The sequence below is a fragment of the Lemur catta genome, chromosome 16, assembly GCF_020740605.2.
Source record: "Lemur catta isolate mLemCat1 chromosome 16, mLemCat1.pri, whole genome shotgun sequence".
In the NCBI taxonomy this organism is placed as follows: Eukaryota; Metazoa; Chordata; class Mammalia; order Primates; family Lemuridae; genus Lemur; species Lemur catta.
This window is the reverse complement of record NC_059143.1, coordinates 9,419,537-9,434,525: the sequence shown is the minus strand read 5'-3', so window position 1 is coordinate 9,434,525 and position 14,989 is coordinate 9,419,537. Positions and strand designations below refer to the sequence as shown.

The 14,989-nt window shown below is 41.9% G+C and overlaps 1 protein-coding gene and 1 non-coding gene across 7 annotated transcripts in view; one reads left to right on the top strand and one right to left on the bottom strand.

Annotated features, from left to right (window-relative positions):
• L3MBTL4 (L3MBTL histone methyl-lysine binding protein 4) overlaps positions 1-14,989 on the bottom strand; it is a 404,316-nt gene that overhangs the window by 75,522 nt on the left and 313,805 nt on the right. The gene's annotated exons all lie outside the window — the stretch shown is intronic.
• LOC123621993 lies at positions 3,542-3,667 on the top strand. The gene has a single exon (XR_006729369.1). It is a non-coding gene; the product is annotated as a U6atac minor spliceosomal RNA (small nuclear RNA).

Below are 14,989 nucleotides of genomic sequence, written 5' to 3'. Positions count from 1 at the left end.
TCGTGGTTATGTTAAAAGTAGTGCTTATTTTTAGAGGTATATACTTAAATGTTCATGAATAAAATGATATAATGTTTAAAATTTGTATCAAAATAATATGGGAGGGAGGCAGATGGGGCAAAAGTGACCATAGGTTGATGGTGGTCGGGTCTGGTGATCAGCACATGGGGCCTTCATAATGTTCTGACTTCTTTGTCAATTTTTTTATCATGGTAAAATACACATAATATTTACCATCTTAACCATTTTAAGTGTACAGTTCAGTGGTATTAAACACATTCATAATGTTGTGCAACCATCACCACCATCCATCATTAGCACTCTTTGTTTTGTTAAACGGGAACTCTGTATCCATTAAACAATAACTTCCCATTCTCCCCTCCTCTCTACCTCTTCAGCCACCATTCTACTTTCTACCTCTATGATTTTGACTATGCTAAGTACCGCATATAAATGGAATCATAAAGTATTTGTCTGTTGCTGGCTTATTTCATATAGCAAAATGACTTCAAAGTTCATCCATGTTGCAACATATGTCCAAATTTCCTTCCTTTTTAATATTCTACTATATGTATATACCATATTTGACTTAATTTGTAGCCTAACATATGGTCTGTGCTGGAGAATGTCCTGTGTGTACTTGAGAAAAACGTGTATGCTGTTGTTGTTGGGTAGAGTATTGTGTCCCATATATGTGTGTTAGGTCTAGTTGGTTTATTGTGTTGTTTACGTCCTCTATTTCCTTGTGTAACTTTTGTATGACTGTTCTATCCATTATTGACAGTCAGGTATTAAAGTCTCCCTCTAGTACTTGTAGAACTGTCTATTTTTCCTTTCAATTCTGTCGGATTTTGTTTAATATATTTTGATGGCCTGTTATTAGGTATGTAAATGTTTATAATTATTATTTCTTCTTGCTATGTTAAGCCTTTTATTAATATGTAATGTCTTTGCATATTGTAACCTTTTATGATTTAAAGTCTATTTATTTCTGGTAGTGGTATAGCCACCTCTACTCTCTTTTTAACTATTTCCATTATATATCTTTTCCCATCCTGTTATTTTCAATCTCTTTGTCTTTGGATTTAAAGTGAGTCTCTTCTAGACAGCATGTAGTTGGATCCTGTTTTTTTAGTTCATTCTGCCAATCTCTTTTGATTAGAGAGTTTAATCCATTTATATTTAGGGTTATTAATAAGGAGGGACTTCTGTTATTTTGTTATTACTTTTCTATTTGCCTTTAGTTTTTCTGCCCCTCACTTTCTGCATTACTGTCTTCTTTGGTGTTCAGTTGATTTTTGTTTTTTTTTTTTAGTGAAACGTTAAATTCCTTTTTCATTTCCTTTTGTGTATACCCTACAGCTGTTTTCCTTGTGGTTACTATGGGATTAAATTTAACATCCTAAAGTTAGAGCACTCTAATTTGAATTTATACCAGGCTAACTTCAATAATACACAAAACTCTGCTTCCATTCCTTTTGGTTGTTGATGTCACAAAATTATGTCTTTATACATTGTATGCCCCAAAACATAAACTAATAAATATTTTAAATGTATAGTCTTTTAAATTATGAGAAACAAAATGTGGAGTTACAAACCAAAGTTACAATAATATTAGTTTTTAAATCAATATTTTTTAATAAATGTATTAGTGTCTTAAATTATGTAGAAAACAAAAAGTAAAGTTATAAACCATTGTCACAATAATACTAGCTTTTATACTTGCCCATGTATTATATTTACCTTTATTATGATCCTTCACATGACTTTGAGTTACTGTCCAGTGTCCTTTCCTTTCAATGTGCAGGACATCTTTGAGCATTTCTTGCAGGGCAGGTCTACGGGTCATGAACTTCCTCAGTTTTTGTTTATCCAGGAATGTCTTAATTTCTCCCTCATATCTGAAGCTTGATATCGCTGGATAAAGGATTCTTAGCTGACAGGTTTTTTTTTCCCCCCCTTTTCCTTTTCCTTTTAGCACGTTGAATATTGGCCCACTGTCTCTGGCCAACAGACTTTCTGGTAAGACATTTGCTGATAATCTTACTGAGGATCCCTTGTATGTGATGAGTCACTTCTCTCTTGCTGCTTTCAACATTCCTCAGTCTTTGTTTTTTGAAAGTTTGATTATAATGTGTCTCGGTTTGGGTATCTGAGTTCATCTTACTTAGAGTTCATTGAGCTTCTTGGATGTTTATATTCATGTCTTTCACAAAATTTGGGAAGTTTTTGGTCATTATTTCTTTAAACATTCTCTATGCTCCTTTCTGTCTGTCTTTTTTTTTTTAATCTTACTCCTTCTTCTTCTTAAACTCTCACAGTGCCAAAGTTGGATCTGTTGATAGTGTTCCACATGTCCCTTAGGCTCTGTTCACTTTTCTTCAATCTTTTTTCTGCTGTTTCTAAGCCTTAATCATTTCCATTGTCCTATCTTCTAGTTTGTGGATTCTGTTTTCTTCCTGCTCAAATCTGTCTTTGAATCCCTCTAGTGAATTTTTCATTTAAATTACTGTACTTTTCAGCTCTAGAATTTATTTTTTGTTTTAGGTTTTCTATCTCTTTCTAGATATTTCCATTTTGTTCATACATTGTTTTCTTGACTTTCTCTACATCTTCCTTTAGTTTGTTGAGCATCTCTGAGATAGTTCCTTTGAAATCTTTGTCTAGTAGATCTGCCATCAGATCTTTTTCAGGTATGGTTTCCTATGACTTTTTTTTAATTCTTTGAACAAGACAAACTTTCCTGTTTATTTGTAAGGTTTGTTATTTCTTGTTGAAAACAGACCTTTCAATCTAATAATGTGGTAAAATTTTTCATTCTCTCCCTTTTACCTCATGCATGTACAGTGGAGAAACATGAGAAATTTAAGAAAAGCCAGAGGAATACAGAAAGAAATTATAAATGCTTAGAATCTTACTGCTCAGAAATATACCCCGCAAAGTATTTTGGGCTATAGTTCATATTTTTCCTTTGCAAATAATATAATAAACTTAAAAAAATTCAACACACTAAATCATGTTAAAGATTTCTTCTAAACCAGTGGTTTCTCAACCAGAGGCAATTCTATCCCCTTCTCCCAGAAGACATTTGGCAATGTCCAGGGACAGTCTGTGATTGTCACAACTTGGGTGGTGGTGGTGCCTGTGGCATATAGTGGGTAGAAGTCAGGGATGCTGCTAAATACCCTACAACATGCAAGAGCTCCCACAGCCAAGAATCATCTGCCCAAATGTCACTAGTGCTGGGTTTGAGGAATCCTGCTGTAACCCATTACACAACAAAAAACTTTACTAATTACAGTCTACTGCATGCTACAAACAATTATTCAGTACCTGCTGTGAGATACTTAGGACCAACTCTCATCTCTGTTGAGTGTGGGTTATGGATAAGCACATGAACCTAAATGAGTGAACATTTTACTCTCATCTCTTTGGAGGCCAGGGGCCCTTTGAATGGACTAAGTCACTCAGTGCCTGAAACTTCCATTTCAGCGCTTATGAAAAGAACCGAAATTAGTCCCACTCTGAGAGAGAGAGATACCCTTTGTATAAAAGGAGAGGAGGTTAGCATTCCCGTTGACAAGGATGGAAGAGGTCCTCAGGCCTGACAACATTGAAGTGGTTAAGGCATCGCCACCTACTTCATGGCATCTAAACATTGTTTTTAAGACGGATTATAGGCTTAATGTAAGGCATGAATCCATAAAAATTCTAGAAGAAAAGGTAGGAAAAACCCTTCTAAACATAGGCCTAGGCAAAGAATTTATGATTAAGATCCCAAAGGCAAATAGAGCAGCTACAAAAATAAATAAATAGGACTTAAACTAAAACGTTTCTGCACAGTGAAGGAAATAGATTACAAAGTAAACAGGCAACCACAGAATGAGAGAAAATATTCACAAACTATATATCTGAGAAAGGACTAATTTCTAGAGTCTACAGAGAACTCAAACAGCAAAAATAAACAAAAACCCAAACAATCCTCATGAAAAAAGTAAGCAAAAGACGTGAACAGAATTTTTTCAAAAGTAGATAGACAAATGACCAACAGACACATGAAAAAACGTTCACTATCACTAACCATCAGGTAAATGCAAATTAAAACCACAATGACATACCACCTTACCTTGGTCAGAATGTTCATTATTGAAAAGTCAAAAAACAACAGACGCTGTCATGGATGCAGAAAGAAAGGAATACATATACACTGTTGGTGAGACTGCAAATTACTACAACTTCTATGGAAAACAGTACAGAGATTCCTCAAAGAACTAAAAGTAGACCTACTATTCAATCCAGCAATACTACTACTGGGTATCCACCCAAAGTAAATGAAGTCATCTTATCAAAAAGACACCTACACTCAAATCTTTATCACAGCACAATTCACAATTACAAAAATATGCAATCAACCTAAGTGCTCATCAGTTCTTGAGGATAAAGAAAATGTGGTATCACCATGGAGTACTACTTAGCCATAAAAAGGAATGAAATAATGTCTGGAACTGGAGACCATTATCCTAAGTGAGGTATCTCAGGAATGGAAAAACAGATGCCACATGTTCTCACTAATAAGTGGGAGCTAAACGATGCATGTACATGGGCACAAAGAGATGTAAAGGACATTGCAAACTAAGAAGGGGTATGAGAAGGGGGTGAGGGATAAAAACTTACCTAGTGGGTACAACAAACACTATCCAGGTGGTGGGCACACTGAAAGCCCTGACTGCAGCATTAAAGAGTTGTATCCATGTAACGAAAACTTTTGCTCCCCATTAATATTTTGAAACAAACAAAACATTCACTTCAGCATGTTGTAAAATGCAGTAAAAATGATACAGCAGATTCTTCATAGTAGTGGGAAACATTTTGCTATTTTATTGTAGTGATATCCTTATACTGAAAAGCAACCATACCACATGGTTTTTAGCTACCTTTATTTACACGGCCTTGAAAAAATTTTTAGAATGAGAAGATATTTAACAGAAGATCTAGCCCATACTCATATTTTCATGATCAAGAAAAGGGAAGTCCAAAAAGTTTTCACTTTCCCAAAGTTGCAAAGCTAGACTGAAGTAGGTTTGGAATTAAAACCTCAGGATTCTTGTGAAAGAGATTTGTGAAACTCTAAAACACTTTCAAAAATACACACCACAGACAAGTTTAAGGTATCACTATTAAGGTGTCATTATTAAAAACAAACAGTATCTGCTGACTTCCTGTCAGTAATTTAAATGTCTTACTTGAAACCGAAATGTGAAAAATTCTTGTTTCTTTTCTTAAATTAGATTAGAAAATAATGAAGACATTTAAGGAAAGGAGCTAGCTAAACTTATCTACCTACTTATGTACACGGGGTTGCATCTGTTTTTTCTGGATCTGCTCGATGTAATGAGAGCGATATTTGGCACCGACCCAGAAGAGCACAGCACTGTGTCTCTCTACGTGTTTGCTCATTTATAAAGTGCGGGTAATTACTCGCGTTCTAGCGCTTTCCTGAGGATCGATTGTGATGATGTGTGTACGAATTTAAAAGGGAGCCTAGTACATCATAAGAGTTAATAAACTAGTATTTAATTACTGTTAAAGAAAGAAATGAGAGACACCCAAAGGTGGCGAGCCCCTAAGACAGCTGTTTTCGGACCGGCTGGACCCTCCTCCCGGCCCGTCTGGCCTGCGGCTCTGCGCTCCCAGCTGCGGGGCACAGGGAAGGAGATTAAGTCAACATAATAATATTTTTACAAATCACATCGTTTCTGTAAAATCCAAAATGTTTTTTGCCTCGACTCCTAAATTATAAAAAAGTAAAACAACAACAAAACTTGGGGTCTGCCTAGAAAATATGTCACAACAAAAAGCCAGCAGCTGCCGAAGCTTTTGACCGAGTCGCAGTCAGGTGTCAGGTGTGCTGCTTTACCCCCTTAACCTGTTCCATCCTCACATCCTGGAAACACCGTACGGCTGACCCCAATTCTCAGTGCTCAGATGGGGATCTGGGGGTTGGAGCGGGAGGAGCCGCCTGGCACACGCAGGAGGCCACTGTCGCCGAGTCTGTGGCTGTGGCGCCCGCCCCACCTGTCAGCCCGCCTTTGCCCCTCGGCTTCTGATAGGCGAGTGCCCATGGGGTCGTCAATGGGTTGGACCCCCAATTTCTCCTATTAATCCTCTTCTTCCTTCACTTTTCTCTTTTTCTGCTTAGATACTATGGACATTTCTTTTTGTCTTGTAAATACTCTACATCCCTTTATTTCTCCGTCTTTTCATTGGGATTGTTTGGCCAAAATGGCAGTCTGGGAAGAACCCAGCCACCTGCCTTTTCTGCGCCTGCGCTGGCATCATGGAAGGACAGAGCACTGTCACCAAATGCCCCGGCTGCCAAGCTGGGGGGCTCCGCGCGCCCAGCAGCCCCGCCCCATCGCTTTGGTGCGGCTTTTCCACTCCCTGTTCCAAACCTCCACTTCCCCCCATGCTCCCACGCAGGTTTCCCCAACCGCTGCCTCGCCCCAAACCCTCCCAACAGAGGGTCTGGCCTCCTGCTTCAAAGAGAAAACAAAAACCACTAAACTGGAATGGCCGCATGTTCCTAGGAGGAAACTTATGGAGCTGTCCCTCCCCCTACCCATGGATAAACACATCTCCTTGAGGCGTTTCAGAAACCGTGTGGCCTCCGTGATCCTTCTACAGGGGCAAATTCAGCCTCTCCTCACCAGCACCCTTCCATGGGCTCCGGAACACTCTCAAGTGCCTCCCACTTACACAGCAAACGAACGCATAAAACACCCTCCTCCATCCCTCACCTGCCCCCAGTCCACACTCTTTCTCCTGAGCCTCTGGGACACGTCCACACCGCCCCCCCACCTGCCCTGAGTCACTGGAACCCACCTGCGACTTCACTGTGAACTAAAATAAAATTTTAAGGCTCATCCCCCCCACCCTCCCCCCACCGGCTGGCTGAATGGACCCCTTTGTGGCCAAAGCAATGTCCTAAAACTAAATTGCCTGCTAGGAGGAGGGAGGTCAGACATGCCTCATCATGCCCCTCTCCCTTCTTGGGGACATCCTTTGTAACCCATTAATAGGGCTAAGGGTATGCAAAACAAACCTGCAGGTCCCCAATTTACACAACAAATACATGTCTGGTGGCTTATCTCTGATAAACAAATCTCCTTAAGACATTCCAAGCCTTTAGACAAAACTTCAGGGCTTTAACCAATTACAAGTCAAAGAGTCTTTAAACCCACCTATAACCTGTAAGCTCCCCCAGCTTCGAGATGGCCCACCTTTTTTTGCCAAACCAATGTACACCTTCCATGTATTGATTTATGACTTCACCTGTAACCCCTGTCTCCCTGAAATGTATAAAACCAAACTGTAACCCAGCCACAGCAAGTCTACTTTGCTCAAGGCTTCTTGGGTGTGGCTCCGGGTCACGGTCCTCAAATTTGACTCAGAATGAACTTCCTTAAATTATTTGACAGTGTTTGGCTTCTTTTCCATTGACACCACACAGCTTTCACCAGTGTCCTCCGTGATCTCAACGCCCTTCATTCTCACGGGAGGCGTTCTCAGTGCCATATGCATTTTCCAGTCCTCATTCCACTCAACCCGCAGCACTATGCAGTGCTGGGATCTCTCCTTCCTGATTGACACACGCTTTTCTCTGGGTGCTCAGGACACAGCAGGCCTTGCGTCTCCCCCTGCCCTTCTGATCAGACTCTCCCTGCTCCGTCTCTTTAGGACTCATCCCCTTTCGCCCACCTTGAGTATTAGATTCCAAAAGAATTGGGTCCAGGCCTTCCTAGAACACCCCCTTTCCCTAAGTGATTGCATCCAGATGCAGGAGTTCAATTACCACTCTGGGAACACACTACCCACAAATGTTTTGTTTGTTTCTTTTCTTTCTTTTTTTTTTTTTTTTGAGACAGTCTTGCTCTGTTGCCCAGGCTGGACTGCAGTGACGTGAACATAGCTTGCTGCAGGCTCAAACGCCTGGGCTCAAATGATCCTCCTTCCTCAACCTCCTTAGTAGCTGGGACTATAGTCATATGCTACCATGCTCAGCTAATTTTTAAATTATTTTTTGTAGAGATAAGGTCTTGCTATGTTGCCCAGGCTGGTCTTGAATTCCTGGCCTCAAGTGATCCTCCAGCCTTGGCCTCCCAAAGGGCCAGGATTACAGGTGTGAGCCACTGCGCCTGGCCAACCTACAAATATTAAAGACCACCCCAAAATTCACCTCTGAGCTCCTGACCCATATCCTTGCTACTTGATATCTCCTCTTGGCTTTCTCAAAGGCCTCTCAGAGCTGCACGTTAAGACGTATCTCCTGCCCCTACTGTCCTCAGATCCCAAAGCTGGTCCGTTTCCAGCTTCCTCATCTTAGCGAAAGGCACTGCCATCTACTCAGTTCTCCAAGTCGTCCTTCATACCTCCCTTCTCTCATCCCCGCTACTCGAGGCCTGTTGATGCTCCCCTTTGAAATGCATCTGGAATGCATTCTCTTTCTCTCTTCCATACCACCACACAGGTCTGAGCTATCATCATCTCTGTCCTGGAAAACTTCAGTAGTTTTCCGTCTGGTCAACTTGTATCTGTTCTACGCTGTCCCTGTCATCCCTGCTCCCTGCCACCCTCTCAGGCCATTCTCAGTTCCAGGCTCAACTCTCTGCTGCTTCCCTCTGCAGGCCCTGCATGCTGCCCTTGGCGACGGGCCCTTCCTTCCCTCCCCAGGCCTCACGACCTTCTGCTCATCCGGTAAGTCTCAGCTCAGACACCACCCCCTCAGGAAATTTCATCTTGTTTCCTCAATTACATCAAATCCTTTTAGAATAAATAGGCTCTTAAGAGCCTTCTGTATATTCTCCTTTATAGCACTTGTCACAGGTACAGGTTGATGTCATTTGACTGTCTCCCCAGCTAGAATGTAAGATTCAACAAGGACGGGCATCTGTGTGTGGTTTTGGTAAGCAGTGTCGCCCAATACCTAACGCAGCACTCACTAAGCAGTACACTGTCTGTAATGTTTATTAAATAAATGGATGAGTGAGCTCCAATGCTTCTGCTTTTAACAAGGCAAACAGAGATCTAGGTCTTTGACTTAAATTACAGAAAAATGAATTCTTTTATCTCACTTCTAATGACCAGGATTTCCCAGAGCTTGTCAACTAAAAAACCATTCTCTTCCGTATTTCTTTTCTTCGACCTAGCTACAGTTTGTCTGAAACTCAGTGTTGGGCACAGAGTAATTGCTCCATAAAATGTTTGTTGAGTGGCTGATCTTAGAGTAAAAGGATCCTCTAGTAGGTTCATTATTTTGTAATTTAATTTCATTGAATCAAAGTTAAATATGGATGTTTTCTCAAGAGCACTAGTAAGGGATAACTTCTTTTGTTTTAAAAGACCCTAGGAGTAGGCACGATTTTGAATTGTGTTTGGAATGTAAGTGCTCAGATGTCTGCTTTAAGAAAAATCCCTTTAAGAATGCACTAAAAGAACATTAATATTGACATATGGCACTAATTCTCTAAAGTAGAGTGAAAACACTTCACCAATTCATTATCCTTGATGAAAATACACACATGCCCTGGCCACAAATGGGTGTGGTGGGGAGCCGGCCTGTCCAGCTCTCACTTTGCCTCAAGCTGGTGCTTGGGAAGGTGTTTTGCATGCAGGTGTAACTCACGTTGGAGACCCCATCCTCTGCTGCAAAGCACTTACGGAACACTAGCCAGCAGCTGGCTCCCATGGTGACCAGCAGGTAGAGGTGCTGGTGCCCGTCAGCCAGCCATGAGCCACGTGGGCCTGTGAAGGTTACGTGCACTCTGTGTGCCACTGTTAAGAGAAGACAAGAAGGAGGAGGAAGAGGGAGGAGGAGGAGGAGGAAGAGGAGGAAGAGGAGGAGAGAAAGAAGAAGAAAGCATAGCTTGACTTGGAGAGCTGTGGGGAGTAAGTGGGAGAAGCACCAGGGGGCCTGGCAGAGTGGGTGCTCCCTGCCTTCTCCCACTCTTCCTCCTAGTCTCACGTGGTTGATCAGAAGAGTAACTTCTGTCCTCAAAGATCACAGAACTGGCTTTGCTTCCAAATACCTAAATACGTCTTTCCAGTCTAAGTCTCCACCGTGGATGTGCCTGTAAGCTTCGCTTTCATTCCCATAATGTCCTAAGGGTCTTACTGGCGCGCGGTGCACGGCTGCTGCACAGCAGCTGACAGCCGCCACTGCAGCTCAGCGAGCCCTGCAGCCCTGCCTCCGTTCTCCTGACTACCCCTTGGAAAAGGAGAGGGCAAAAACAGTAGGAGCTTTTCAGCTTGTTTTATTAAAGTGAAGTTTCAAAAAAGTCACTTTGTGCAAAAAGCCCAATTTGTAATTGCACAGAACATAACTATGCGATTCTACCATGTTCTTTATTTGTTAATACAGATTTGTAGTCAGGATGTGAACTAGCAAAATGCTGTTGCAAAACATAGGTGTGTGTTCAGGAAGGCAGTAAATACAGCATTTTGAATATTATAAGTAATTATCCATAACACTCATGCTACTCAATTTGGTATAAAATATTAAGAGACCAAATTACAAAAACTGTTACAAAGTGCTGCACAGGACTCTATTCAGTAAATGCTATAAAAAGTAACATAATATTTGGAGGACATTAGGTCAAAAGAAGGGCGCAAAGTTAATTTCTGTATTCTTTTCCTCTGGATAAGGGCTTGCATAATGTGTCTTCTCACCAAATCCTATTTTCTCCACATACTTTTCCACAGTATGTCAGAAATTCTTTAGGACCATATAAAATCTGGTTAATTTAATCTTAGCCTTTTCCTTTAAATAGAAACTGTGTAAAAACTAGTTACACTCACCATTCTAAAAAGCAATTAACCTTGTAGACTTCATAAAGATGAAAATATTAATAAATTCACTGCAATTTTTACAATTTAAGAGCAAAGTTCCTTAGTCTTTATAAATGGGGATACCCTCTATTATTAATACTTGTGCACAACAATTTCTAAAGTATCTAATTTTAAGCAACTCAACAAAATCAATGCCTCATATTTTCCAAAATACAAATATAATCTGACTCCAGCGTGCACAGTAGCTCTCGGATTTGCTATTTGAATAAAATCCACGTTGTTCCCCAGTAGCTCCATGGGCTGCTGCTGTGAAGTGTACGACTTCTGGTTTTTAATGGATTTAAAAAAAAATTCTCTTAGGGCAATAACATGGGTCTGAAATGAGCTCTGGAGGGAGGGAGTCAAAGCAAGGGGAGGATTTTTTTCCTCCCAGCAGGTGATCTGCTCATAATGGGAAAAAAAGTTAAAAAGCAAATTTTGTTGCAGAATGTATATTAGTCGGCTCTTAAACTCTTAGAAGTATTCTTAATATGCTACATATTAAAGGATCGTGGCCGTGCGACGCCAACACAGTTGGTGATCCCGTTTTTCATTCTGCCTCAGGCCCCTGGGGGAAGCTGGTGTGGGAGGAGGAGGTGGTGGCAACTGACGCCAGGGTTGGTGCTGGGCTTCGAGAGCCTGCGATGTTGCTGCGTGGACTCTTCCTGGCCCTGACAGAGGCCTCCTTAGTGGAATCCTTGCGCTCTTATTCCACACTACGTCTTCAGCAGATGCTGCTCAACAGAACGCACAGCGCCAATCTGGTTTGGCTGCCAGTGCAGAGGCATTCTGACTACCGCCCGCTCTGGAGTGATGAGATGCCGTGGAGGCCATCAGAGTCTGCACTAACATCTCTGTTCAGGAATAGGCCGCAGAATCCTGGTGCATTTCCTTGTAGATTCAGAGGATGAATTTATTGAAAATGTCAGTCGTGGACTGAATTTATTCTGTGACGGTGGTGTAGACACTGACCCTGGCCCCGGGTGGAGCCTGCCTTCCTGTTTCTTGCTGGGCGATCTGAGGTGGCAGGACTTGTGCCCACGAAAGGTTTCCTCCTCGGGGGGTTGCACTGTATTAGCGCACCCTGGCATCCTCAGTGCCCTATTTCTCAGCAGTGGCTTTCACTACATCACATTAAAATCCCTGGCTTTGCAGGATGAGTGCTAATAGCAGGGACAATTGAAAATGGCAGTTGTGGCTGCTGGAGCAGATACCACAGCAAACACCAGAGGGGTCTTGCAATATTTCCCCTCAGTTAGCTACTGTCTCATCAAACATGGATGGGACATGCATACTTGGCCACTGAGCCCTGTGCTTGATTACTGATGGGCTTTCCTCACGGTTTCTCTAACACCACATGGTTCAGTTATAAAATTTCTACTTTGGAGTTATTTGAAAAGCAACTGGAGGCAGCTCCAAAGGCTTACTGAGAACTTAGAGAAACACTTAGCAATGACTAAAAAATGTTCTTTAAGTCAGCTTCATAAGTGTTTTGTCTTTGATGTTTTGGCTTAAAAACTATGAATACAGACAGGTACTGACAGCATGCTACTGATCAGGAATTCCTATTAATTGACTTTATGGCATCGATCAATACAATTTAAAGTGATGTTAAAACAATGGCTCTGAAGTTGAGTAAGTCTGTAGAGTGCTTTCTGAATCATAAAGCAATAAAATATGTTCCGCATATTTTCAGAATCAATTACAAATTTTCAGAATATGGCAGTTGACATATATAGCTAACTTTCAATTAATCAATATATTGGATTTCAACAAATATGAATCAGTGCCTACTCCTTGCCAGACTCTGGTCACTATGAACAGTCCTTACGGTGCCTTATATGTCTCTTATGAAATAATCAGTCTCAGCCTGCAGACATTCAGGAAAATGGAAAAAAAAGGTCAATATCCTTGTTTGACCTTTGCAGTTGAAGAGCAAGTTACAAAATTCGTATGTATTTTTTCCATCTAATCTTCTCAGGGAAAAAAGAAAATCTCAATTTAAGTTTTGCAAATAATTGACTTTTTCTTACTTTGCCAATAGTGAAGAATGTTCTGTTTCAAGACTCAGTGAGTTAGTAGGCTGGGGGACATAAAGAATTCTGACATTGGTAGTTTTCAGGGAAAGAACATGCCAATAAACTGGAAAATACATTCCAATGGACCAAAATTGTGCTATGCAAATTGAATGTCACAAATCCCTAAACCACAGTGCACACTTGATGGCAAGGCAGAAACCATTTACAGTTCAGGGAATTTCAACAGCAAGTTCTGTCAATTTGTACTTCCCACAACAAATTTATCATTTGGAAGAACAAGGCCAATTTATAAATGTGTGATGATCAGCCTGCCTTTGTACGTTATGTCTTCTCATTTTTAAATGGCATAGGGGTTTCCTATATATTTCTAGCTAGTGTTGGCTCTTCAGAATACACTGCACTAAGATAGTAAGACAGTTTGTAATCTATTTATATATATATATATATGTGTGTGTGTGTGTGTAAAGCATAGCTAAAATATAAATTTGATCAGGCAATAAATACTCTACAGAGAAAGGGGCAAGAGACTTAGTTTCAGAAATGCTACAAAATTCATCCAGGACTGAGTTTCCACCAGGACTGCCACAAGGTTAGGCTGAGAGGACACGAAAATAAGTGAAGATTTCCTGCCTATGAGACTGTGAAGCTGTCAGCACTAAAATGGAGTCACTACGTCAAACCTTAACAACGTGGTGCCAGAGGCCATGAAGGGAGGGTCCTCACACACATTGGCTGATAACAGGACCTATCACAGGAGACTCTGCCAAAACCACAACTTTGCACAAAGATTATTTCTATGAGGATGGCTGTCCAGAAACTGCCTGTTCCACTAATGGACTGACTCACCCTTGTTATTAATCCTTGTAGCCAAGGATAATTGTTTCAAAGCAACTGGTGTAACCTCCCTCATTTCGCCTTCCTCTGCCTCTGGATGCATCGATGGTCCACCACAGCATGCATACCCTGCTTGCACTCCCTTGCTATTTCCAAATAAACTCTTTCTTTGGAGAGCCTGTGTCTCTCTCTGCTGTTATTTTAAGTTGACAGGAAGTTCACAGTCTAGTGGGCACATAAATAATATGTTCAATAAAGGCAGGTGAACTAAATATTACATGAAAAGTGACTGAAAAAAGCAATCATGGCATGCAAATGCTTTTGCAAGGTCTAATTGACCTGGATAGGGTAAGTTCTGTACTTCAAATATTTTTTGCCTGTTCTGACCAGATGCTGGGAAACGCATCACTTGTCTTCTGATATTGCTCTTCGAGTCCCCCTGCCTCTCTCCCTACCTTGGAGAGGAGGCTCTCAGTGCTTTGTGTGTTTGCGCATTCTTAGTGTAACATCTTCTCCACTGCACTCTCTAGACTCCATCTCTAGGGCTCTGCAGATCCCTGCCCAAGAAGTGATGGGTTGAGACATGTGACTCAGCCTGCATCTTCACAGTGAGCTTTTGGCAAACAAACCGTCTCATACACGGCTGTCACCTGAATCCCCGAAAGTGCCTGCTCACATCAGGAGGCAGTGTGGGGTGGCGCCACAGGGTGGGGGCTCTGCAGTAGGACCTGGGTTCCGTCCCAGTCCCGGGCCTCATCATCTTTAGCTGTGGGATCAAGGGTACCTGATTCGATTTCTGCCTCTTAGTTTCCTCTCACTGCAAGGGTGTTATGTCAGGTGCTCCCTGTGCAGGGTTTAGCACACACGTACTCACACTGCCAGTGAGTGGAATGCTGAGCAGACACCCTTTTCTCCCTGTGTCCTCTGCCCCTGCCCCTCCCTTGCCACCCACTTCCACTTCTCGCCCAGTGGATCTGGGCCCGTCACTCCCTCAGAGACAAGCCCTGACCTCCTAGCACCCCGTGCTGCTCTCTCGGCACTTAGCTCAGCTGCAGCCTCACACAGATCAATGCCAGGCACCATGTGAGGTCCCTGACAGCTCAGACCAGCTCTGCTGTTGTGTACTGTGGTCTCCCTCACTCCTAGAATAATGCTGGCTGTGTCGGGAATGTGTGCTGCATGGACAAATGCATGCCTCTGGTGCCACAGAAACGGTTCTGTGGAAATGCCTC